Source organism: Chrysoperla carnea, chromosome 2 (genome assembly GCF_905475395.1).
Source record: "Chrysoperla carnea chromosome 2, inChrCarn1.1, whole genome shotgun sequence".
Taxonomy (NCBI): Eukaryota; Metazoa; Arthropoda; class Insecta; order Neuroptera; family Chrysopidae; genus Chrysoperla; species Chrysoperla carnea.
The window spans coordinates 21,371,754-21,381,372 of record NC_058338.1 but is presented as its reverse complement, the minus strand read 5'-3'; positions in this window follow the sequence as shown (position 1 = coordinate 21,381,372).

Sequence of the window (9,619 nt, the reverse complement as noted above, 5' to 3'; positions counted from 1 at the left end):
TCGCTATTCTATATTATAAATAAACAAACTCTGTTGTTCGTAAATAACAGTAAATTTATCATTATGAATTTTATTATGAAACCTAAATTTTGTTTTATTGTTATCGTTGTCAAATAACTTAGTTTGGAATTTCGTACAAAAGTATATCTTCAGAAAGAAATTTGATATAATTTTTGAAATTATAAGATACCACATCTTCTAATACATTTTGTTTTGGTATTTCCTTGTACGTAGCGACATCGTAAAGTTTCAACTTTCCGAATTCTATAGACATATTACTTTAATCATCTTAGGGTTTCACTTCGGAACTTAACTTGAACCTTTCTTATCGGAAAAATCGTGTTTCTTTATAATTTTTTTCTCACCAATGCATATTTAAAAGGACCTTTTAAAAAATTATAAAGTCTCACGCCAATCAAAGAATGTTTGAAATTTGTACATTACAACCTTCAAATTTAAGCAAAAATAAATTTTCTTCTGTTGGGTTTGTTAATAAAGATAAACTGAATATTTTCTAGAATTATTATTTTACATTATTATACAACAGCTGGTTTAAAATCCCCTTTTCGACATTGTTCATTTCCGTTACTGCATTTTAAGGAAGTCAAATATATAAGATAATAATGTTTGAATATAATAAAAAGCATTTTAGTGACAAATACTTTCAGCAAGTGAGTATTGATTTCTTGTATGTTAATATAAAATATATACGACATTTTGAGACGAATATTTTTTAAATCGAATTAAATGACTAATTCTACTAAAAGTATGTTACCACCCTCTTGAATTTATATATCAAATATCATTTTTTGACGACGATATTTTAAAAATACTGACAAGTAAATTATTATTTTTAAATTGAAATAGATTTTATTTCATGAGAAGAAATATTTTGAAACAGTTTAAAATGTTTTATCAAGACGAAATTTTTTGCAATAAGATAACATTAAAATCACTTTTATGTTGTTCGTATGACATGAAAGATTTAAGTGTAAGTTCAAACTAGATCGTTTCTCTTGTTCGTGACGAAATATGACATGAGAGTAAGCGTATAAGTTCATTAATCTTTCAGCTTTTAATTTTAAGTTAACAATATAGGAATAAACTTAGTAAGTTTTTGAAAGTCATTTCTGTGTGACATCAAATAGAAGACTAATAAATGCTTCATGCTTCTATAAAAAGAAAAAAACACAATATAAACTTAAATACACATTGCACGGTTGAATGAATTTATAGTACCTATAATAAAAATTTTTTTAAATTAATACAAATAATGAACAATATGGTGTCTTAAAAAATACATATATTTATACAATTTATATTCTTAAATAGACATTATTTAATTAGGTTTATTATGTGTTAAAAACTGTAATTTGTACAAGTCATTGTTTTTAAATGGAATACCAAGACATAGTAATACTTTTTTGCCACACATTGTGCTTAGAATTCTAGGAAAAATAAAGACAAGGTCCATAATCAGACAGGCAAAATTAATGAAGAAATGAATTAAAGTGAAGGTATTAGTGAAAAAGTTGAATTAAGGGGAAGGGATTAGTGAAAAAGTGAATAAGAAGTAAAGTCACAGTTCGACTTAAAAGTATCAATAAGAGTTGTAGACGTAAACATTCTTCCATTACGTTATTTTCCTTGTAAAGCTCAATTAAAATTGGAAATTTGATTAATTTGTTGTTACTTACCCCTGAATTTGAACTGCATGAGACTAACCTCTGATTTATTAACTAACCTTTTTGTTTTTGACTCAAGTTCAACCTTTTTATCTTAGCATTAATTTCTTTTTCTTCTCAATGCTCCTCCGAGCTTTGCTTTTCATCTTCTCCTTCACGTATGTTTTAACACAAAGTAGTCAGGTATCGTTAATTTGTTGGGATAATATCAACTGATAATTTTCTAAGGCTGCTAATTTTCCTCTTAAATTCCTCTTTTTTAATATATTACACAGTTTCATTATTTAAAAATGAATAAGTAGCAGTCAAAAAGTACTGTGCAGTTTCTTAATTGCAAACTTGCGAATAAGACCTACGATAGTTACTCGTTTTTATTAATATTTTGAAATATAAGTAATTTCTGTTCCTTGTAGCCGAGTAAGTTTCAATTAATATTTAAGATATTGAATAATACACTTAGACTACTGTTAATACCGGAAATTACGTACGGTGCAATATGATGTGAAGGTAGAACCTACCATTCCTTTTAAAATAGTTTTTATTGTGAATAACAATATTTCACACAATATATTATATTTTTATAATAATATAGAGCTGTTAGTTTTATTTTGTTATGTTCGTAAAACATTATTTTATGAAAGGTTTCTTTTATTTAAAATTCTTTATGTAATTGGATTCCATTTTATAATTATAATATTGTACTAATACATACATATAGGTTGTAAATTATATATATAATTATAGTTCTTACCTTGTGTCCTGATTAGAAAAATGCATGAAATATTTTGTAATAAGGCCGTCAGAGCGCTCGATTAAGTCACACAATACGTCCAACAATTGTTTGACGTTCTTTTATTCCACTTCATTGTGTTTTATTAATTAGAAGGACATCAATTTAAAGGCACGTTCGGGTTTCTTTTTCTAACAATACACAATTCTAATAAAGCCTGAGTTTAAAGTAGTATTTGCATAAATAAACTAAAACAGACAACTAGCACCTTCTATTAAATATCGAGAATCTATTTTTTCTTAAATAGAACAGCTGTATCTGGAGGTAGTCTATGACCCAAAAATTATAATCTGATAATTGATTTTGTGAGTTTGACGACCGGTAGGTCGATAAACAGGAAGAAGTTATTAGGACAAATTGAAAATAAAAGGAAAATTTGTATACATGAGTTTCATTTTCTCAAGGTCAAATGTCTCAGGTATACGAATTCGCTCTTGTACCTGAACGGTCAGTTTCTTTGTTATCTTTTCTCTGTTGAATAAAGCGCATTCAATAAAGCATAATTTGTATTGGTTAAAGAGATGTTTAATCAATTTGTGTTAAAATATAGAGGATAAGATTATTCGAAAAATGTTCCTTTAAGTTGAACTTTGCTTGAAGTTTTGAAACTTTCTCGATTATTATTTGATAATTTTAATTAGTGCTTTTATTATTTTTCAGCATTTATAAGTTTCATATCTCATAAAACGTAAAAATCTCAGAAAAACATTACTCCTAAATGCCAAGAAGATAAATTGCCGTAAATTTTACTTTCTAGTATGCTCATTCTAAAAATTTCAATTTGACAATTTTTAATCAATATTTCTCAATATTATATACGACAGCTAGCATGGTCTCATTAATGGTGATCGAATCCAAAAGTTATTTGCTGTTGCTCTAGTTTTGGAGTGACAAAAAAGTGGGAAGTTAAAATTTAATTTACTTTTAAGATATTTTAGATTCTTTTAAGTGCTTTCTCAGCACATATAGTGGATAAAAATCCAACGATTTTGAAATTCAATCAGTTGTGCAAATAGCTATAAAAAATGTAATAGCGAATATAGAAGAAAATGTTTACCAATAATTTTGTTCTTTAACCACCCAGGAGGTCAGGTTCTAAACGTATATAAACATATACAGCCATAACAAAATTGATTGAAGTGGGTTTAGCCATATATCTTTCTGTTTTTATTTTTTATAACAAATTTTTTTTTCTACTTCTTTCTTTGTTGTAATTGTAAAATAAATATTTCAATCATATTGACATGTCTCTAATTTTTATATATGTTTTTACAAGAAGCCATTCAAGAAGAGAAATATAAAGAAAAAAAAACTAATAAAATATGTATATAAAGTTACAACAACGTATCCACATCCATCAATACTACTCGATACGTTCTTGAAAGCGTAGATACATACACTCACAGTCTAAAAACGTAAAATCAATATTTGATAAATGTATCTTTATCTATAACATTTATAATGTTATATCCTATCTTTAGTTTTTATTTCTATGAGAATAACGTTTGATTATATGACACGCCGGTACAGAATGACAATTTTGTCTTGGCCACTATGTCCGTAACCCCCGATGGGTATAGAAATCTACTCAAAATTTCTCGAAGTTTATCGTAGCAGTAAGTTAAAAAGAGGAATATTCGCGAAAATAGAAGAAAGCCAACAATCGTAAGCAAGAGGATTAGACTAGCCAGGAATGTCTTCATTATCTCAGATAACCAGGCTGCATTTAAATGCATTGCTTCAAAGATGAAGGATCAAAGAATGAAGGATGTCGTGCATGTGCGTTGGCAGATTCTACCTATGATTGAAAAGAAATATGGGAGCAGAAATAATAATAATATGGGGTGTAATTTCCGTTTCTCAATTACATTTCATAACGTGGGTGGAGTCGGTTACTTCGTTCTGATCGAAGCGACGACAATGTGATCAATTCTACTCGACAAACGGTCGAAATCTTGGCTCCTCAGGCCACTTAGGCCACTTAGGCAGTCACTGGTAACATATTAGTTGCAGAAAAATGTGTTAAAATTTTGGTATAAATGCAACTTCTTCAAGCAAAATATTTTAAAAAGCTCAACGACGTATCTCCAATTTTGGTTCTAACGTCTATAAAAAATTATAGGCTTTCTACACAATGGAATTATAAAAAAAAGATATTTGTAAAACTTTTAATTAAAGAATGAATCAAAAAAAAAAAAGAAAAGTTCATAAAAATATTTCCATTAAATTTATCATTAATAAATTTAAGTAAACTTAATTTTAATGCCTTTCCTAAAAAGCTACTATCGATGGATGATAGTGTCATGTTTGGTTGCACCAAACTCAACTATCGAAGAAATTTTAATTGTCTCTATCTTTTTTTGACACACCGTAGATTTAAAATATATAGTTGAGTTTATGAAGAATTATTATTACTAAGTTTTCTTTTGCTAAAATATATGTGCTTTTTCTTCAAAAATTATACACTATAAATACAAGATGATACATAATAAGAGCAAAGACGTTTAGTAAGTATCTTTAAATACATATTCTTTCATATGAATCTTAGCTTGAAACACAAAGATCTACCCAAAACGTTCTCTAATAAATCGTTAAATTAACTAGATTTATAAATTTGTTATTGACCTTGTTAAAATTAAGATGAGCATTTCTCTGGGCTGTATCTAACATTTTGTTAAAATATACTTTTTTAGGATCCATTAATTTTTATTGTCCTGAACGGGATATATTTTAACAAAGAGTTCTTGGATAATTTTTCTTGTTGATACATTTAACGAAGGGCAAATTATTAAGGATATGAAAGCCATTCAATTCCAATGAAAGCTCTTTGATTAATACATTAAACAGAAATCTCAGTGGAAGCTGTGGCTGACTCTGGTCCTGCTGTCACACAGACAAAAGAATAATATGTCAGACTATATAGAATAAAAAATATATATACCACATTTAACCAAGAACAATTCCATTTCATTGCACATACAATGTAATGTATATACGAAGGAAGATAATACTCACTTTTTACGTCTATGTACAATAAATAAATACTAGCAAGTCCGTTTCAGTTATTTTGCAATCTTAAAATATGTTTTCTCTTAGTTCGAATATTTATAAACTTTACCTTAATAGACAGGTCTTTTGTTTGTCTTTGAACATGACTCAGATAGTTAACACTTTTAATTGTCAAGTTTGGTGTCTATTATTCGGTCGTAGAGCTCGTTATAATATGCTTTGCTTCGCGGAACACAAAATTTACTTTAATTTTAAATTAAAAATAAAATTTAAGTCAACGTTATTGAAAATAAAGACTGCCGCGCTATAGTCTTCACTTTTCTTGCCCTCACTTGTTCACAATAATGGTAATGGGCTTAGCATCTTTGTCTTACTCATTTCTCTTAGCCCCAAAGTAAGTCTTGTTTGGTATTACATGTGCGTAAAAGAAAGTTCAAAGTACTTACAACACCAAGTATCCTTGACAGAAGCTGTTAATTACAAAAGGACCAAGACCAATGTGTAAGACACAGAGCAAAGTTCAAGCGTAAGTGTGTAAGATAAAGACAGTTAAATTAGCTATGTTTTGATCTTGGTACTCATCACTAATATGGATTAATTACATGTTTATTCCTACTAATTGGCAACCAGGTTATGTTTTAAAGTCTAAAATGGTTTATGAAATGTTATCTTACTGTTACGTTTAGAGGTCCATTGGTACCAAATCACCTATTTTAGTCACGTGTTTTGGTACCAATGGATCTCTTATGTATTTCCGCTTTAATATATTCATGCAGATATATCCTTTATTAGACATTTATGGTGATTGTACACCAACAGTATTGTAAAAACGTTTGGTAAACGTAACTACAAAAATATATAATATATTGTGTGTGATAATATAGACATTGCTCTTCAATCATCATGCACTCATAATTAAAGTAAAATTTTGTTATTATATCATCGGCAACCTTATATTATTATGGTATTATTATAAACTTCAAGATTGTCTAAATATTTTATATAGTTTTTTGTCACACTCTAGATTTTTTTTATATAGAAATATTCAATTGAAAAGGATAACCTATATGATTCATCATTTTTTCAGCCAACTTTGAACGATAAAATAATAAAAAAAAGCCCGATGACCTAGAAATTTTTTGTGATTTTTGGAAACTTTGTTAATTAAAAAATTTATTTATATTGTTTTATTGAAATCTTTAGTATCATTCAATTCTTGCATATCTGGTTAAATTAAAAACATATAACCTTCATTGAAAATATCAAAGCAATCACATAACCTCAATATGCATAGTATATTCTACACATAGAGGTCATTCTGTGTTCACACCACATTTTTCTATATATAAATTATGGTGAAAAATAAAATTCGTATGGTGGTTACATATCAACCAATCAACTAAACCAACCAAACATAACATAAAAACATACATTTATACACATTTTATCCATTTTATTCATCATCCCGAACATATAAGCGAGGTTAGCTGGCTGCTGTGTCGAGTTAAATAATAATTGAAAATAACCAGAATATGTATGGGTTTTATTTATGTATACTTTGCAATTAAGTTGAACTATTACTCAATTAAATATTTATATTTAAAAGAAATGTGTTCTTGCAAATATAATGTACTGAAAACTTTGAAGTGTTACAAGTGGTGCTACATGATCCTCGCAATGTGGAGTCCTAGTGCCGGAATTAAGCACAAAAGTGATAGCTAGCGAAAAACTGACATCACAGCTGAAAAGAATGGCCCAAAAAAAGTGTGTTCCAAAAAAAATTCCAATTAGATCGGGTCAAATTTGAATTTGTTATGAAAAAAATCAAATTTTCCAACTTCATGACGTCATCAGAATTCAAAAAATTTAATTTTGCTCTATCACACCCATATTTTATCCAATTTTGATAAACCAAGTATGTAATACTACTAAATTTGGGTCATAATTTTCAAATTTGTGATCAAAATTTACCTAGCTCTAATAGATTTCAAGAATGTGGAATCCTGGTCCCGAAATTAAGCACATAATTGATAGCTGGCAAAAAACTAAAATCACAGCTGAAAAGAATGACCCAAAATTAGTGGGTTTAAAAAAAAATTCCAATAAGATCGGATTAAATTTGCCTGTTTTACCCAAAAATTCAAATTTTTTGACTTTATGACGTCATCAGAATCCAAAAAATTGAATTTGGTCTATGGCACCCAAATTTTATCCAATTTTGATAAACCAAGTATGTAATCCTACTAAATTTGGGTCATACTTTTCAAATTTGTGATCACAATTTACCTAGCTCTAATAGATTTCAAGAATGTGGAATCCTGGTCCCGAAATTAAGCACATAAGTGATAGCTGGCAAAAAACTAACATCACAGCTGAAAAGAATAGCCTAAAATAAGTGGGGTTAAAAAAAAATCCAATAAGATCGGATCCAATTTGATTGAGTTATCAAAAAAGTCGAATTTTTTAACTTTATGACGTCATCAGAATCCAAAAATTATAAAAAAACTTTTCTATTTGCACTTATATGGATAGAAGTTCAGGAATTGTTTTTGGTACTGCTTCACATGGATTCAAAAAATACAAAAATATTTTTTTTTGAAATAAGATCTCATCACTATTTGGTTGCTTGTAAAAGAAAGCGTACAAAACAAAGTATGATTATCAATATGCCATCATCCAAAACAAAAACTGAACTGTGGTAAATTGAACAGATGCTCAAACAAAAATTGTATGTTTTCAGCACATACATAGTACATACAAAACAAAATAAAACAATAATATATATATATATAATATATATATATATATATATATATATATATATATATATAAATTCAAACACAAAAAAAAAACAAAATAAAAGGAAAACCACAAACAAAATTCTAGAATGACGACCAAACAAGCGACAGTGTTTGTGTCATGTCAGTGTCAACTATCATCAGTGGAGAGATAGTATACAATCCAGAAGTATATCGTATGTATATGCGATGCTAATGCCTTAAGAAGTGAGTAAGGAAGAAGAAGTTTCTTCGTTTTTATACAGAATGTTCTAAAAAACGCTGCTTTCTGTATTTGTGTTTGACTGATCAAAAAAGTTCTAATTTGCTGATGAGTTTCTATTTTATTTGATAGTTTCGGTTTTATTTATAATATCAGTTAGAAAACATTAAAAAAAAATCTATAGAGTTTTATTAATTCTTACAAAGTACTCGATTCGAACAAATTTTCATCCCCAACTAAAAAGTGTGATGTTATAAGTTGTCTATGTATCTGTGCGCCTACCTGTGGTATCGTAGCTCCTAAACGAATGAACCGATTTCCTTTTTTTGTTTTTTGTTTAAAAGATAATTTGATAGAGAGTATTCTTCCCTATATTCAAGTTCGAGATCAGGTGTTGCTCTTTAAACGGCTGAGCAGTAGTGATGAGTGAGATCAAGAACAAGACCAAGATCATAGTTGTCTTGGTCATCTTGACCATTGTGTCTTGTTATTGGCCTTGCATTATTAGTTTTATTCTTGATCTTGGTATCTCAAAATTATTTCTTGGTTTTGCAGAATGGAGTTTTGATCTTGCAGAGATGAGTCTTGATCTTGCAAAACAATCTTAGCCTTGGTCTTGATCAATCGAGTCTTTTGCTTCAATCTTGCATCAGGTTGCAATAAAAACCAGAATTCTAAGACAATTTTTGTGTTTTAGAAGTATTTTAGTAGTACTCTGCTTGCAAGTATGAAAATGGATACCTTGTAGTAAACAAAAAGGAACTGACATATAGTAAACTCGGAAATACTTCCCTGCCCTCTACAAAGCAGAATCGAGAAAATAAAGATTTTTGTCATAGGAACGAATGCAATGGGCTGAATCGAAAAACTGAATGTGAACAACGAATTGGGTAAATAATAGCTACAAACAGAAATAATCAAACGTTTGGATTAAAGGTGTATGCTACTTAGAGTAAAATAAGTGTCAAAGGGGAAGATAAAAAGAGAAGCTTTCTGAAACTACCGACTATCATACAAAGCTGCAGATAAAAACAATTATGAATATTATTTTTTGTAAACATCCTGTATTTTCCAGCAGCAGTAAGTATAAAGAGCAGATATATGTTTAGTAACATGTTACCTTTTTATTACTTTA